Genomic DNA, 14,600 nt, shown 5'->3' on the forward strand with positions numbered 1-14,600 from the left:
AGTGTGGTTAAAAAAAGATATAAAGAAAAAAAAGAAAAAGAAAGGAGAATTGGAGTGAAGTGACTAGGAATTAGGTACTGATGTTTCTGGGATGGAGGAAGAGATTTTGTGCCAGTTGAGCCCTTAGGATGTAGTTAAGAGTATATAGGGGGAGGGGACTGGGGAGAGGCAGCACCTGTGAAAGACAAAAGGGGCAGGACTGGACCCAGAGGGCCTCAGACTGCAATGCAAATGTGACATTTTCTGTCAGACCAAGGGGATCTCTGGAGCAAATGTCGCCCTTTAGGGGAGTCCTATGTTAGGCAGAAATGGTCAGGCCTGGGTCTCCCACTGTGCTCTGTTATTTGGCTGTGCCCCACCTAGAAACAGTGTGGCCTCAGCTCAAAAGCTGAGAAAGAGCCTGAAAGGGCAAATAACTGCAGCCTCATGACATTCTTGCGTCTGAATGGCAGGTTTTATTCTTGAAGGGAAATCCAAGCTGCGCACTCTGTGGGAAGACAGGCTAGGATAATGGAAACTCACCCCAACCCCTAGATAAATGTAGAAGGATCCCAGAGCAGAGGACACCATTGCCTGGCTTCCCAGGAGGGGCCAGGCCTGCAATAGGGGACTGGAATGTTGGTGGGGGAGGTAAGGAGGCAGAGGAACCCATGGGGAGTTTCACAGAATCCTGCACACCCTGGCTAGTTCAGGGGAAAGAGGCGAGTATTTCTGAGCTCCTGGAAGGGAGACAGCAGTGCAGATAAGGTGGGAAGACTGGAATAGACTTCGTGGTTGGGCTAGGAAAGGGCAGCAAGTGTGAAACCATTGACTGAGGTCTCAGGCAGTGGGTGGAGCAGCCCAAGAGCTGGTGGGAGCTGTTATACCTCAAGGTAGGCTGGCAAGGCCAGCAGATAACTGCGGACCAGATTTGTACCTCCAGGGGGGCTTTACCTGGGCTTAGATGCCACTCAGGGAGAGCCACAGGAATGAACAAGAATCCTAAATTGATGGAGTAATTACCAAGGACAAACAAAATTTTAAACTATAGGAATTAGCTCACCTTGAAATGGTGTGATTACGTTTCCTACTTATGAGGAGAAACAAAGAACTGGAGGCTAGTTAAATTAAGTTCAGTTACACAAAGTAAAGAAATTTACAAACTGCATTTCTAAGTCATGTAGTCTATTAAATTTAATCTCTGCCACACATGAAAATTTTCATATCCTTTAATATAACCATTTTACTTTTGGTCATCTAATCCTAAAAGTAGGAAAAAAAACTATGCAGAAATATTTTTATTTCTATATTATTGTAATAATGAAGTGACCTAAATGCCCAGCAGTAGGAGAATAGGTAAACTATAGTACAACCACTTGATGGCATATTAGACTATTCATTGCAATGATGCTTCCACTAACATGCAATGACATATAACCATTTTTCTTTTAAATTAGTCTGGAACAAGCAAAAAGAAATGCTGTTAGGTATTTTTTATCCTTTTAACCACAATCCAGAGTAAACAGTTGCTGACTGAAAAAAGTGCACAATCTAAAAGTTTGCAATTTATGTTTTATTCAGGGACCTTACTGGGACCAGAGCCTAGAATATAGCCTCTCACATAGCTGAGAAACTGTTCCAAAGACAGTAAGGGAGGAGCCAGGATACATAGGGGTTTTTGCTGAAAAACAAAAACAACAACAAAAAACTTAGTGGAATATCAAAAGTTTACTGTTAATCACAAACAGACATCTCAAGTTAATAATTTTAGGGCTTTTCTATGTATGAAAAAAAGCAAGAGTCTGGGCTTATTGAAATTATTCCTTTGTTATGCATATTAACGATCTAGGACAATTATCCTATTTTACTCCATCCTGAATCCCCCTCAGGTTGCCCCATGGTTGGGGGGTGGGGGTGGGCAGGGCTGCTGTGGCTCATGGCTTGATGGCAGCCAAGATTTATTATTTACAGAAATGGCAGGCATCAGTCTTTGTCCACACAGTTCACTTTGCATCTTGACCCAGGATACTCATACATATTTTTATTTCGGACACAAAAGGTTATAAGAAACAATGCTTGCCAACACTGGGTGCTGTGTTTTGGATTTTATCTGCATGTCCTCTGGGTCTTTTTCAATGCTAGTTAGGCCCACCACATCAGTTTCATCACCGCCAATGGATCATGACCCTTCACGGACTGAGCATGATCCCAGTGATGGAAAGAGAACAATGACAAAAATGTATGCCTAGAAAATGTGCTTGGGGGAATGGGCCAACAGGGCTAAAATTCCAGTGGATTTATTTATATTTTCTAATTTGTCTAATAAACATGTATTACTTTTTATAATAGAAATGATATTGCCATGTAGATTTTTAAGTTGTTCCCAAGGCTTCTCCTCTCCAATCTAAGTAATTCTAGTTCCTTGCAATCTGGTAAATTCACTTTACACCTTCTGATAAACTCCTGAGACCAAGGGCAGGGGTGGAAGCCAGAACCACAGGCAGCCAGTGAGCCTGAGCCCCACCCTGAATAGCTCTGGGCATTAGCACCTCCTGACTCCTGACCCCCATGTGGCCACTGCTGAATTATGTGCATTTTAATGAGATTGGTGTCACAATTATCCTTTCCTTCCTTATTTCCAGCACAATTTTTTGGAGTGCCCGTTATGTTCCAAATACCATTCTAAAAGCTGTATTTAAAAAAGCTTTTTATATTTTTCAATTTTTCTATAAGTAGCATGGATTGCTTTTATAGTCAGAAAAAAATACACATTGTTTTAAAGGAAGACCTTAAGACACAGATCTTGCCTTCAGGGTGTCCATAGCCTAGGATAGAACTAATATGTCAGTGTGGGACTTATTGTAGCCTTCTCCTACCCCAGGCAGAAAGTGACTCCTCTGAGTCACTTTTAATTATTAGGGGCTAAAGTGTTCGTCTCTCTCCTTTCCCAGGACATGATGAAATTTGTCTGACTCCCATCTCTGCCTCCTCTCCTTAAATTTCCATTTCCATTTGCTGGTTGAGAGAGAGAGAGAGAGAGAGAAAAAATAGAGAGAAGAGGGAGAGAGAGGCATCTTGTCCAGCTGAAGCCAGAGCTGCGTGGATCTGAGGTGAATCAGGTCTGTACCTTGGCCATAAACATCTGACTGAGGTTAGTGTTAGGGTCCTATGGTGCTCAGAGCACCTTATAACCCTTTTGAGCTTGAACCGTATAACATAGGCTAGGTCGTTGGTCAGAGTTTATTTCCCTGGTTTTCCAAGTGTGTCATGGATGGTGACCTCTGGAGGAACGAGACAGCCAGCTCCATAACTGGTTTGACATCAATGGCTGCAGCCAGATCTTTCTGATTATCTTCAGGTTTTCTCAGTTAATGAATAATGTTCTGATGGTAGCTTCTCTTCAGGACATGAACTTCTGATTCTGGTATTTCCCCAAAGAAGTTCAAACAAGTTGGCAGACAGCAAGCTGGATAAGTCACTAGAGAAAACTGTGTAATACTCCTAAATCTATGCTTCAGGGGCTGCTGCTTCTGGAGAAAACTTGATTTATCACCATCTTATTGAAGGAAGTATCTATTTGTTTTTCAGCATGGGCAGCCTGTCAAAATGTAATATAATGCCTGGGTCAACTCCAGTCAGTCAGGGGCATTTTAACTCAGCAATTCCTTAACCTCTTGGACTCTTGCTGTAACCAGAAAAATTTCCGCTCAGCATATTCTTTTAATAATCCCTTGGACACAGTTGTGGTTTATTCTGACACATCTAACCATTTTAGACTGCTTGGTCTGAACATTCACGCAGCATGGATCTGCCTTCCAGGGCCCCCGTTCTGCTGAATCGTGTTCTTCTGATATTTGTGGGGGCTGCTCAGGGAAACAAAAGGTGTTTGAGAGGCCTGGGAGGCAGGTTTCAGGGTTCTGGAAAACCTGGTGAAAAACATTTCTCTCCAGTGCCTCTTTTGTTTGCGCCTCATGATAAATGTTCCTCTGGCAGTTTTATAAACAGACTGCTAAAATGTCACCTTTTTAGAAGTGTGAGCAGCTTGTTGGAGGGGGACTGCTGGGAGTCAGGGAGACCAGGGGTGGGAGATGCCTTGGGCTGAATAGGTGATTTGACAACAAGCAGGTCGTTGTCTGAAGTCTTGGTCAGGACTGGAAAATTTCACAGGTCAGGACTGTGCCATCTTTCACACAGATAAGAAAACCAACATTGCTGATCCTCTGAAAGTCAGACAGGGGTTTCTGTGTGCACTTCTGTCTTTGTAAATGCTTCTCAGACCTGTGTGTAAGGAGCATGGAGGAACAGGAGAGGACACATAGCTAGTCTTGGAACCTGGAACAGGAAGGGCAACCTCCTTCCCACCACAGCCATGTCTCTCTTAGGAGTAATAAACAAAAACACGTGGTACGAAGCTGGCTCAGATAAAGTGGGATTGTTAACAACCCAAACAACCAGTCTGCAGAGAATGAATTAGGTTATCTTGATAATACATTTGGGATCCCAAGAAGCCTAATATTTTTGAGGCAAAGGAGCACATTATTTGAATTCATCCTTGTTCAATTAATGCAGAAATTAGTTGTAATTGGGTTCAGGCTCATCCACCCCAGAGATGAGATGGAGTCTGTTCTGTTTTGCTCATCAGCATACCATCAATGGAATTCCATCTGAATTCCAGAATCTCTCAAGAGGCTCATGAAATGCATCTTAGTTGCTACCCAGGACACACTGGAAATTGGGAAAACAAGTCTTAATTTTTTTTTTCTTTCTTTCTTTTTTTTTTTTTTTTTTTGCTTTTTAGGCCACACATTCAGCATATGGAGGTTCCCAGGCCAGGGGTCAAATCGGAGCTAGAGTTACCATAGCTGCATCAACACCAGATCTGAGTCCCCTCTGTGACCTACACCACAGGTCATGGGCAACGCTGGATCCTTAACCCACTGAGTGATGCCAGGGATTGAACCCACAACTTCATGGTTCCTAGTCGGATTCTTTTGTGCTGCGCTACAATGGGAACTCCAACAGTCTTAATTTGTAAAGTGAGGAAAAATACTGGCCACCTCAGTAAAGGAAAACACTCAGGACTTCCTGGCTGATGGGAGCTAGTCCTTCAGGCAGGAAGCCTGTTCCCATTCAATGGCTCCTAAGGCCTTTCTCCAGCAGGCCCAGAGTTTTCTCAGCTCAACCGTGCAACACCTTGTTGATAAACACGCTTGCTTTGCATTAGAATGATTCAGATAACTGATTTTTCAACAGAAGCTTACGGATTATATTTACAACCCATTGCCTCCCATTGGTAATGAATGATTTCAGAGCTGTGCTGTCCAAAACAGGAGCCTCTGGCCATGTTAAGCACTTGATAGGTGATGAAGTCCCAACTGACATGTGGCAGAAGAATACAATATATATACACCGTGTTTCAATGGCTCAGAATTCATATGACAACTTTAACTAAACAACTTTAATTTTTTTATTTTTTATTTTGCTTTTTAGGGCCACAGGTGTGGCATATGGAAGTTCCCAGACTTAGGGGTCGATTGTAGCTATAGCTGCTGGCCTATGCCACAGCAACGCAGGATCCAAGCTGCATCTGTGACCTACACCACAGCTCAGGGCAATGCCGGATTCTTAACCCACTGAGTGAGGCCAGGAATTGAACAGAACCCGCATCCTCATGGATCCTAGTCGGGTTCGTTACCACTGAGCCACCAGGTAACTCAACAACTTTTTATTGATTACAGTCAAAGCGGTAATTCTTTGGAAAGAGTGAATTAAAGCATATTATTAAAATGAGTTTCACTTGTTTCTTTTAGTCCTTTTTAATGAGGCTGCTAAAAAATTTAAAGTCGCTTATGTGCATTATAACAGCACAGTGTTGATTGTTTTAACTGAAATGTGAAAAGAGTCACAACTCCCTTTCACACAGCCTTTCAAAAATCTTTTGGTCTAATTCTGAAGTCCTTTTAGTGAGATACCAAGGGTTTTTTTGTTGTCAGAATTAGGGACAATTTTGAAACTACAGTGATTTTGAAAATGGGCAATTAACTATTCAGTAGCTTTGCTCCACAGAAACAAAGCAAGAAGCATTGGTCAAAGTGGCAGTACCACAAAGATGTATTCAGTCAAACATTACATTTTCTTTACCAACCTCTTCCCATTTCTTCACCTCCAATCAACCTAGCCATGCAAAAAATGAAGTTTGAGCTGTGCTGCATAGGCCTGACACAAATAAATCATTGTCTAGGAGTTAGGTAACCTAAATTTTACATACCAGAGGGTCTGGATTCCTACCAAACATAAAATACTGTGAGCAAAAGGAAGACAGGCATTAATAAAGAGACTTAAGCCAGGAGGCAATGGAAAGACATGAAATCCATGAAATCCTGCCAGTGTCCAGCCATTCACAGCCATCTCTCTCTGAGAAGAGTCAGCTTCCAAAAAAGGTGAAATTCCAAAATTTCTGCCAGGATAAATTTCATTTTTACGCTCTTTACATCTTGTCATTCCATCAAGCCCAGGGAGATAGGAGAGATGAGCACTTGAAAAAATTAAACTGGGGGGTCCTATATTCAGTAGAAAGTGAGGTGAAAATCTGCTAACTGAAAGTTAAGACCTCAGAATTTCCCAGCCCCCTGCTCAAGAAAGTCAAGGGAAGCTCATAAATGCCACTAAGCAGGAGATTAAAGGATCTTCTCTGGAGAAACGGAACCACCACAGAATAAAGATGTCTATTAATCAACATCTGAGGGTCCCTATGAAAAAGCCAGAAGGCCATACAGTTCCCCCACAGTGAAACTCACCAACCATCCATTCTAATACACAGTGTAGCTTAAGCTGAATGAAAATACCCAAGGAGTGTAGCCTTTTAAGGAAAGCTTTTGGTATGAAAGGGAAAAATAAAAATTAAATATGAAGCCAAAACTTAGAGAACAAAGGGATGACTTAAAAAACAAACAAACAGAACAAAACAAAACAAAACAAAAACCCAAACGAGTAAGACTTTAAATCCAGAGAGAATAGAAAAAGAAAATACTGGAAAGGAAATCATATATTAAAAACTAATAATAATATAAGAAAACTTATCAGAACTGAAAGACATGGCTTTTCAGATTATAAAACTCTAAGGAATGAATGATAAAAAAGATATGTATCCAGGTCTATCACAAAATTTAAGCTCTCCAATGTTAAATAGAGGAACTCAAAATCTTCCAGAGAGAAAACATGTCACATATAAGAATTAGAGATCAGAATGGCATCAGACTTCTCAACCACAGCTAAAAAAAAAAAAGAAGACAATAAAACAAGTTTAAAATTTTGATGGAAATTTATTTTCAACCTGGAATTCTATATTCAGACAATTTCATATCTTATGTGAGGATAAAGACCTTTCAGACATGTTGTCTCAAAAATGTACTTTAGATGCTTCTCAGAAGCTCCTAGAGGAAACACATCATTAAAATAAGAGAGTAAACCAAGAAAAGAGGAAGACATGGGGTCCAGGGAACAGGGGAAAAGGAGGAGAAGATAAAGAGAGAAGAGAAGACTCTAAAAGAAATATCTCTAGGACGAAAATGGGTTGGATGGACTATATAACAAATTTAACAAAAGTGGAACACTGTACTGACAAGTGTTTTAAAGAGCTATTCAAGGTATGGGAAGACTTGGTCAGTAAACAAAATGAAACAAACAAAAAAGAGGCAATTAATAACTCCAGATAAGGCAAGCTTAAAAGTAACTTTGTGTATGTGTATTGTAATTGGGATTTATCTACATCTAGTAGGTAGGGAAACAAAAGAATGAGGGGCTTAAGAGAGACAGAATCTCATTTATTATAATAGACATTATCTAAAATCATTGACATTGATTCTGGGGTGGAGTATAAAGGGACAAAGAAGCATAAGAAACCAGACAGAAGGTGGCATCACTTGCCAAGACAGAGAACAATGAAAAATGAGCAAATATGGAGAATGAGGAAGCACTAGTTTGGTTAATTTTGGACCTGTTGCATTTGTGGTGCTTATGGGGCATGCAGGTGGAGATGTTGAGTAGGCAGGGATATACTGGATACATGGGTCTGGAGCTCAGAATGTAGGAGTAGGCTGAGGACTTCTAACTGAAGGTGGTATAGGTGTGAAGGTGGTAGATGACATTGCTGAAGTTACCTGGGAAGGGTATGTATGTAAGGTGAGAAGAAAATAGGGTCTAGGAACAATGCCTGAGGAATGACACAACACGAGGGTAAGAGAAGGGGAATGCGTCTGGCAAAGGAGATTGGGAAAGCGAAGTTGGAAAGGTGGGAAGAAAAGTTGGAGAGTGTGAGAGTGTGGCCTCATGGCCTCATGGAAACCAGAAGACTTTCCTATCCCTGTGCCACTCCCTAATATGAGGGTGGACCCCCGCCCCCATCATATGTTCTTTCTGGTTGTACTTTCCTTCATATACTATAATGAGATGAGAGATGAGACTTTATGCAGTTGATTCATTTACTCATTGAATAAATATTAAAAAATGTCTTATCTGAAGGATAGTTGATTTACAATATTGTGTTAGTTTCTGACATACAGCAAAGGGATATATATAACTGAATATGTATAACTATATAATATGTATATTCTTTTCCACTATAGGTTATTATAAGATATTGAATATAGTTCTCTGTGCTATATAGAAGGTCCTTATTGACTCTCTATTTTATATTGAGTAGTGTGTATGTGTTAATCCCAAACTTCTAATTTATCTCTCCCCAGTCCCTTTCTCCTTTGGTATCTATAATAAATTTGTTTTCTATGTCTGTGAATCTGCTTCTGTTTTATAAATAAGTTCATTTGTATCATTTTTTTTTTTTAGATTCCACATTTAAGTGCTGTCATATATTTGTCTTTGTCTGATTTACTTTACTTGGTATGATAATCTCTAGGTTCACCCATGTTGATGCAAATGGCATTATTTCACTATTTCAAATAGCTGAGTGATAGTCCATTTTATATATATATGTGTATATATAAAGATATAAAGATAAATATATATCTTCCTTATCCATTCATCTGTCATTGGACACCTAGGTTTCTTCCATGTGTTGGCTATTATAAATTGTGCTGCTATGAACATTGGGGTACGTGTATTTTTTCGAATTAAAGTTTTTGAATTAATTTAAATTAAAGTCTTTTCTGGATATATGCCCAGGAGTGAGATTGTTGGGTCATATGGTAACTCTATTTTTAGTTTTTTAAGGAACCTCCATACTGTTCTCCATAGTGGCTACACCAATTTACATTCCCACTAACAGCGTGGGAGGGTTCCCTTTTCTCCACACCCTCTCCAGTATTTATTATTTGTATAATTTTTGATGATGGCCATTTGGATTAGTGTGAGGTGATACCTCATTTTAGTTTTGATTTGCATTTATGTAATAATTAGCCATTTTGATCATCTATTCATGTGCCTGTTGGCCCGTAAATATTTAATAAGCACCTACTGTTCTAGGATATAGATAAACGAGGTACAAGACAGACAAGTCCTGTGTTTTCATGAAGTTTATCTTCTGGGAGAATTAACAGGCAGGGATAATAAGAAGGGAGGAGAGAAAAGAAGTGGTCAAGGGTGTCAAATGCTTTGGACAGTCGAAGACAGTGATGACGAAGAGCAGCCACTGGTTTGATTGCATGGACCTTAGTTCATTGGAGACATTAGTGTGCAGGGGAAGTGGGATATAGAAACCAGACCAGAAAGGGCTAAGGAACAAATGATGAATCCAGCAGGAGAGGAAATGTAGACAACTTTTGTGGGAAGAATGAGTAGGAAGGGTGGGAATAGAACTTGTGTATATCTTCATACGGAGAAAAATTCAGTCAGGAATAATCAGTACATGTTTAACAGATGATTGGAAGGATCTACTAATAAGAATAAGATTGAAAAAGTAGAAGTGAATAAGGGGCAGATACTGAGTAGCATGAGGTTTCTTAGAAAAAGGGTAGAGGGAAGGATCAGAATGCACTTAGGGAGATTTGCCTTTGAAAGCAGAAGGGACTTCCTCCCTAATATTAGGGTGGCAGAGATTTGAGAAGAATGGTGAAATTCAAATAGTGGTGACAGGAAGTGTTTGGAGATATGAAACATGCATTTTTAAATTCCCTGTCCTTGAATGAAGGGGCTTCACTATCTCAAGGAGGAATAAGAAAAGAGTGAGTGGTTGGTTAATAGATAAGATAGGCAGGTGAGGTCAACTAGGAGCATTCAAGCAAAGGCACTGAAAGGAGAAGAGGCTGACGGCCAGATACAGGGCACTTGAGTTAGTGAATTTATTTATTTATTTATTTATTTTTGTCTTTTTGCCATTTCTTGGGCCGCTCCCGCTGCATATGGAGTTCTGAGTTAGTGAATTTAAAAGACTTGAGTTCCCCTTGTGGCTCAGCAGGTTAAGAACCTGACATAATGTCCCTGAGGATGCAGGTTGGATCCCTGGCCTTGCTCCGTGGGTTAAGGAGCTGGCATTGCTGCAAGCTGCAGTGTAGGTCGCAGATGCAGCTCAGATCTGTTGCTGTGGCTGTGACTTAGGCTGGCAGCTGCAGTTCCAATTTGATCCCTAGCCTGGGAACTTCCATATGCTGCTAGTGTGGCCCAAAAAGAAAGAAAAGAGAAAAAGAAAGAGAGAGAGAAAAGGAAGGAAGGTTGATTTGTGGGCAAGGATGGGTGAGCTTGAGTGTAGGGAAAAAGTCATTGGAAATTAAGAAGTTTAGGAGATGCATGGCTGAGGAACTGGATGGTCCTCCAGAGCGATGTTTGTGTTGCCAGGAGAACAGGAGGAGGTTGAGTGGAGAGAAAGGTGGGGCTGAGGCCTCATTGCCAAAGTATTTAGGTGGTTGGCCTGGTTCCTGAGAACTGAGACTCCACTCAGGGACTAATTGGGGAGAAGTGAATCCCTGAACAGAAATTCTGACAGTCAAAAGAAGTTGTAATGTGTGCTGGGAGGAAAACCCCAAAGGTGGGCCATGGGTTATTGACAGTGGTCCCTGATAGATGGTCTGTGTGAGACCAGCCCGCCTCATGGGACCAGCCCTGGAACTGGGGCCTGGGATTTTCAATGTTCTCTTCTAGTTTAAAGTCCCACAGTTTATACTTACATGGTACTTCACAATATACCTAAAGCCAGAGGTTTGAGTGTTGTGTCAATAGTGACTAATGTCTTCAGACAAAAGCTGCAAGTCTCAAAGCAGTGTTTGGGGTAGGTCAGGCTTGTGTTCCCTTAAGCTGCAGATGGAGGGATGCAGCCCCTGTGGCTTATACCAGAAACAGCTGGAGGCTTGCGACAACACAGATTGCTAGGTCCCACCCAAGAGTTTCTGTTCCAGAGGGGCTGGAGTGTGGTTGGAGAATGGGCATGCCTAACAGGTTCCCAGCTGCTGCTGCTGTCCAGGGACCCTATTTTGAAAACCAGTGGTTTTGTGCACTGTTTCTTTTCTTTCCTTCTTTCTCTCTTTCTTTCATGGTAAACCTTTATTGATTGATTGATTGTCTTTTGGGGGCTGTACCCTCGGCATATGGAGGTTCCCAGGCTAGGAATATAATTGGAGCTGTAGCCACTGGCCTATGCCACAGCCACAGCAACGCAGGATCCCACAGCTCACTGCAACACCTTAACCCACTGAGTGAGGCCAGGGATTGAACCTGTATCCTCATGGATACTAGTCAGGTTCATTTCCGTTGAGCCACAACGGGAACTCCTTAAGCACTGTTTCTAAATTCTGGCTGCACTTTGGAAACAATTAAAAAAAAATAAAATAAGATAAAATAAGATAAAATAAAATAAGATAAAAAACATGTGGTCTGGAGAGAGGCTTGAAAATCAGGAATTTTCAAAGCTCCGCAGGTGATTGCAGGGTACAATGAGGGCTGATAGCCCCTGATTTAGATTATCACTTGAGAAAAGCATATGGGACAATTGATTTCTTCTACCCTTCAAGGAGCAGTAGATACTTAATATATTTGGACAGAGTTTGCGAGAGACTTCATTATGCATGTTATACCTACCATGTCTGTGATTTATTCTCTTATTTGACTTTGATGTTTTTTTCCAGATCATCATAGTGTGCTTTTCTAGTGCAGAGGGGATTATGGCATTTGTTTATCTGAAAAGAATTGTTTAGACAAATTTGCAATTTAAAGGAACATTTGGAAATGTGGTATATTTCATTTCACTAATGGGAGTGACACGGCTCGTTAAGTCCCACCAGTAAGTTTCCACTTGAAAAGCTGTGTAACTTCCTGGTCAGGCTTGGGGGTAGGGGGAGCAGATTGTGACCTTGAAAAACACATTTTACTCTGCAAGTTTGTAATTTGGAACCCACAGAACTTGCTTCTAGGTTGCTTGCATTAAGGGGCTAATGGCAACTTGGACAAAAGTGCTATGCAGTGCTTTTTGCACTCAGGAAGCCATCATTTATTTCCTACTTCTCAGTTGATTTCTACTTGCCTAATTACTGTTCTGCTGTTGCCCAGTTATAGCTCCCCCTCTAGGGTCCCTGGTTCTGGACGTTTAGAGCTGGGTCCAAGTTATAATGAGGTCCTTCCAGTATTCCTGTAACCAAATTACATTAAACAAGCTTCAAGGGCTAGCTCCAGATTCCTCAGCACTTTTTTTTTTTTTTAAAGCCTCCAGTGTAATATCATAAAACCTGTTCATGTTGCTGTTTGAGAGAATGGATTTTAGAGTCCAAGCACTAGTATTCAGTTCCTAGCTAAAGCACTTTACTTTTAGGATGAATTACGTAACTTCCTTGAGTTCTCATTTCCTTATCTGTAAAATGGGAATATTAAATCATCTGGTGTAACTACTTCACAAGTTATTGTATCAAAAGACAGCATTGGTGGCATTGCTTTTGGTAAACTGTTAAATAAAAGATAATGTTAATTGGTGGATGTCTACCACAGTGCTTATAGAATGTAATATTATGGAAAGTGGGTTTTTAGGAATAATTGAAGCTTCGGTGTAAATATTTTCAGTTCAGTTAGTGAAAAAAATATCTTTTCCTCCTATGTTCAACAATCCTGGGCCAGACCAAATAATTTACCTACTTGCTCCAAAAGTGGTTTCTGGAGTTCCCGTCGTGGCGCAGTGGTTAACGAATCCGACTAGGAACCATGAGGTTGCGGGTTCGATCCCTGCCCTTGCTCAGTGGGTTAACGATCCGGCGTTGCAGTGAGCTGTGGTGTAGGTTGCAGACGCGGCTCGGATCCCGAGTTGCTGTGGCTCTGGCGTAGGCTGGTGGCTACAGCTCCGATTCAACCCCTAGCCTGGGAACCTCCATATGCCGCGGGAGCGGCCCAAGAAATAGCAACAATAACAACAACAACAACAACAACAAAGACAAAAGACAAAAAAAAAAAAAAAAAAAAGTGGTTTCTCCTGGAAAATAAGATTGAGAAGCAATTAGAATGATTTACTAAGTGTAATAACTTGCCCATCAAGATTCTTTAAGACCCTGCCCTCCCTGGCTGCAACAATCCAAAACTATTGTGTTGTCAAATCTGCCCAATCCCAGTTTCCTGCCTTCCAAGGCTTGCTTTAAAATCTTTGAAATATCCTCCCTTGATGTTCCTCTGTTGAGACATAATCTGAGGCATAATCTGGACTGTCAAGGTGATGTTCTATCATTACAGTAAGGCTGAGAAGCTTAATTTTTCTTGATTAACAGGTTTTTCTTGTGATCTTTTGGGAAGTTGACACAATCCTGCTGAAAAATCTTTCCATATATATATATATAGTATAGGTATATATATGTGTGGGTGTATATATACACATATATACTGTGTGTATATATACATGTAGTGTGTGTGTGTGTGTGTGTGTGTGTGTGTGTGTATTTATATATATATGGAGTATTCCAATTTTCTTTCGTAGCAGGAATGGCTTAGCATGAAGAACATAAAAGAATCTTATTAAAGTTTCTGTTGTGGTTCAGCAGTGACAAACCTGACTAGTATCTATGAGGAAACAGGTTGATCTCTGGCCCTGCACAGCAGTGTAGGATCCGGCATTGCCATGAGCTACAGTGTAGGTTGAAGACTTAGCTCAGATCTGGCATTGCTGTGGCAGTGGCGTAGGCCAGCAGCTGCAGCTCCAGTTCAACCCCTAGCCTGAGAACTTCCATATGCTGTGGGTTTGGCCCTAAATAAATAAAAAAAAATTTTAAAGGAATTTATCTATTTCCAGATACTATTCAGTGCCTTAGGTGATCTTATAGATGACTGTTTTTTTCATCTAAATGCATAGTCCACTAAACATTTATTGTAAACCTCTGGGTAGTTGAGTCTTGGTGAAGTGAGAATGGAATGGAGAAGTCTTCAAAGCTGGCTGACTCAGAATATCTGGGACTGGGGCCCAGAAATAGGGTAATTCAAGTTCCATGGGGCTTCTGATACTCAACCAGAACTGAGATGCTTTGGTTTAATGTATTATTAATTATGCAGAGTTGAGGTTCTCAAACTCCAGTGTACATAAAAATCTTCTGAAGAGCTTATTTAAAATGCAGATTTCAGAGCCCCATGCCCAGAGATTCTAATTCATAGGAATAGAGTGGATCCCCAGAATCCATATGTTGATCAAGCAGCTGTGGTCTTCTACAGAC

This window comes from Sus scrofa, chromosome 13 (genome assembly GCF_054392235.1).
Source record: "Sus scrofa isolate SSC_HxYL_T2T_F1_AM1 chromosome 13, Sscrofa_HxYL_maternal_Yorkshire_Landrace_v2.0, whole genome shotgun sequence".
In the NCBI taxonomy this organism is placed as follows: Eukaryota; Metazoa; Chordata; class Mammalia; order Artiodactyla; family Suidae; genus Sus; species Sus scrofa.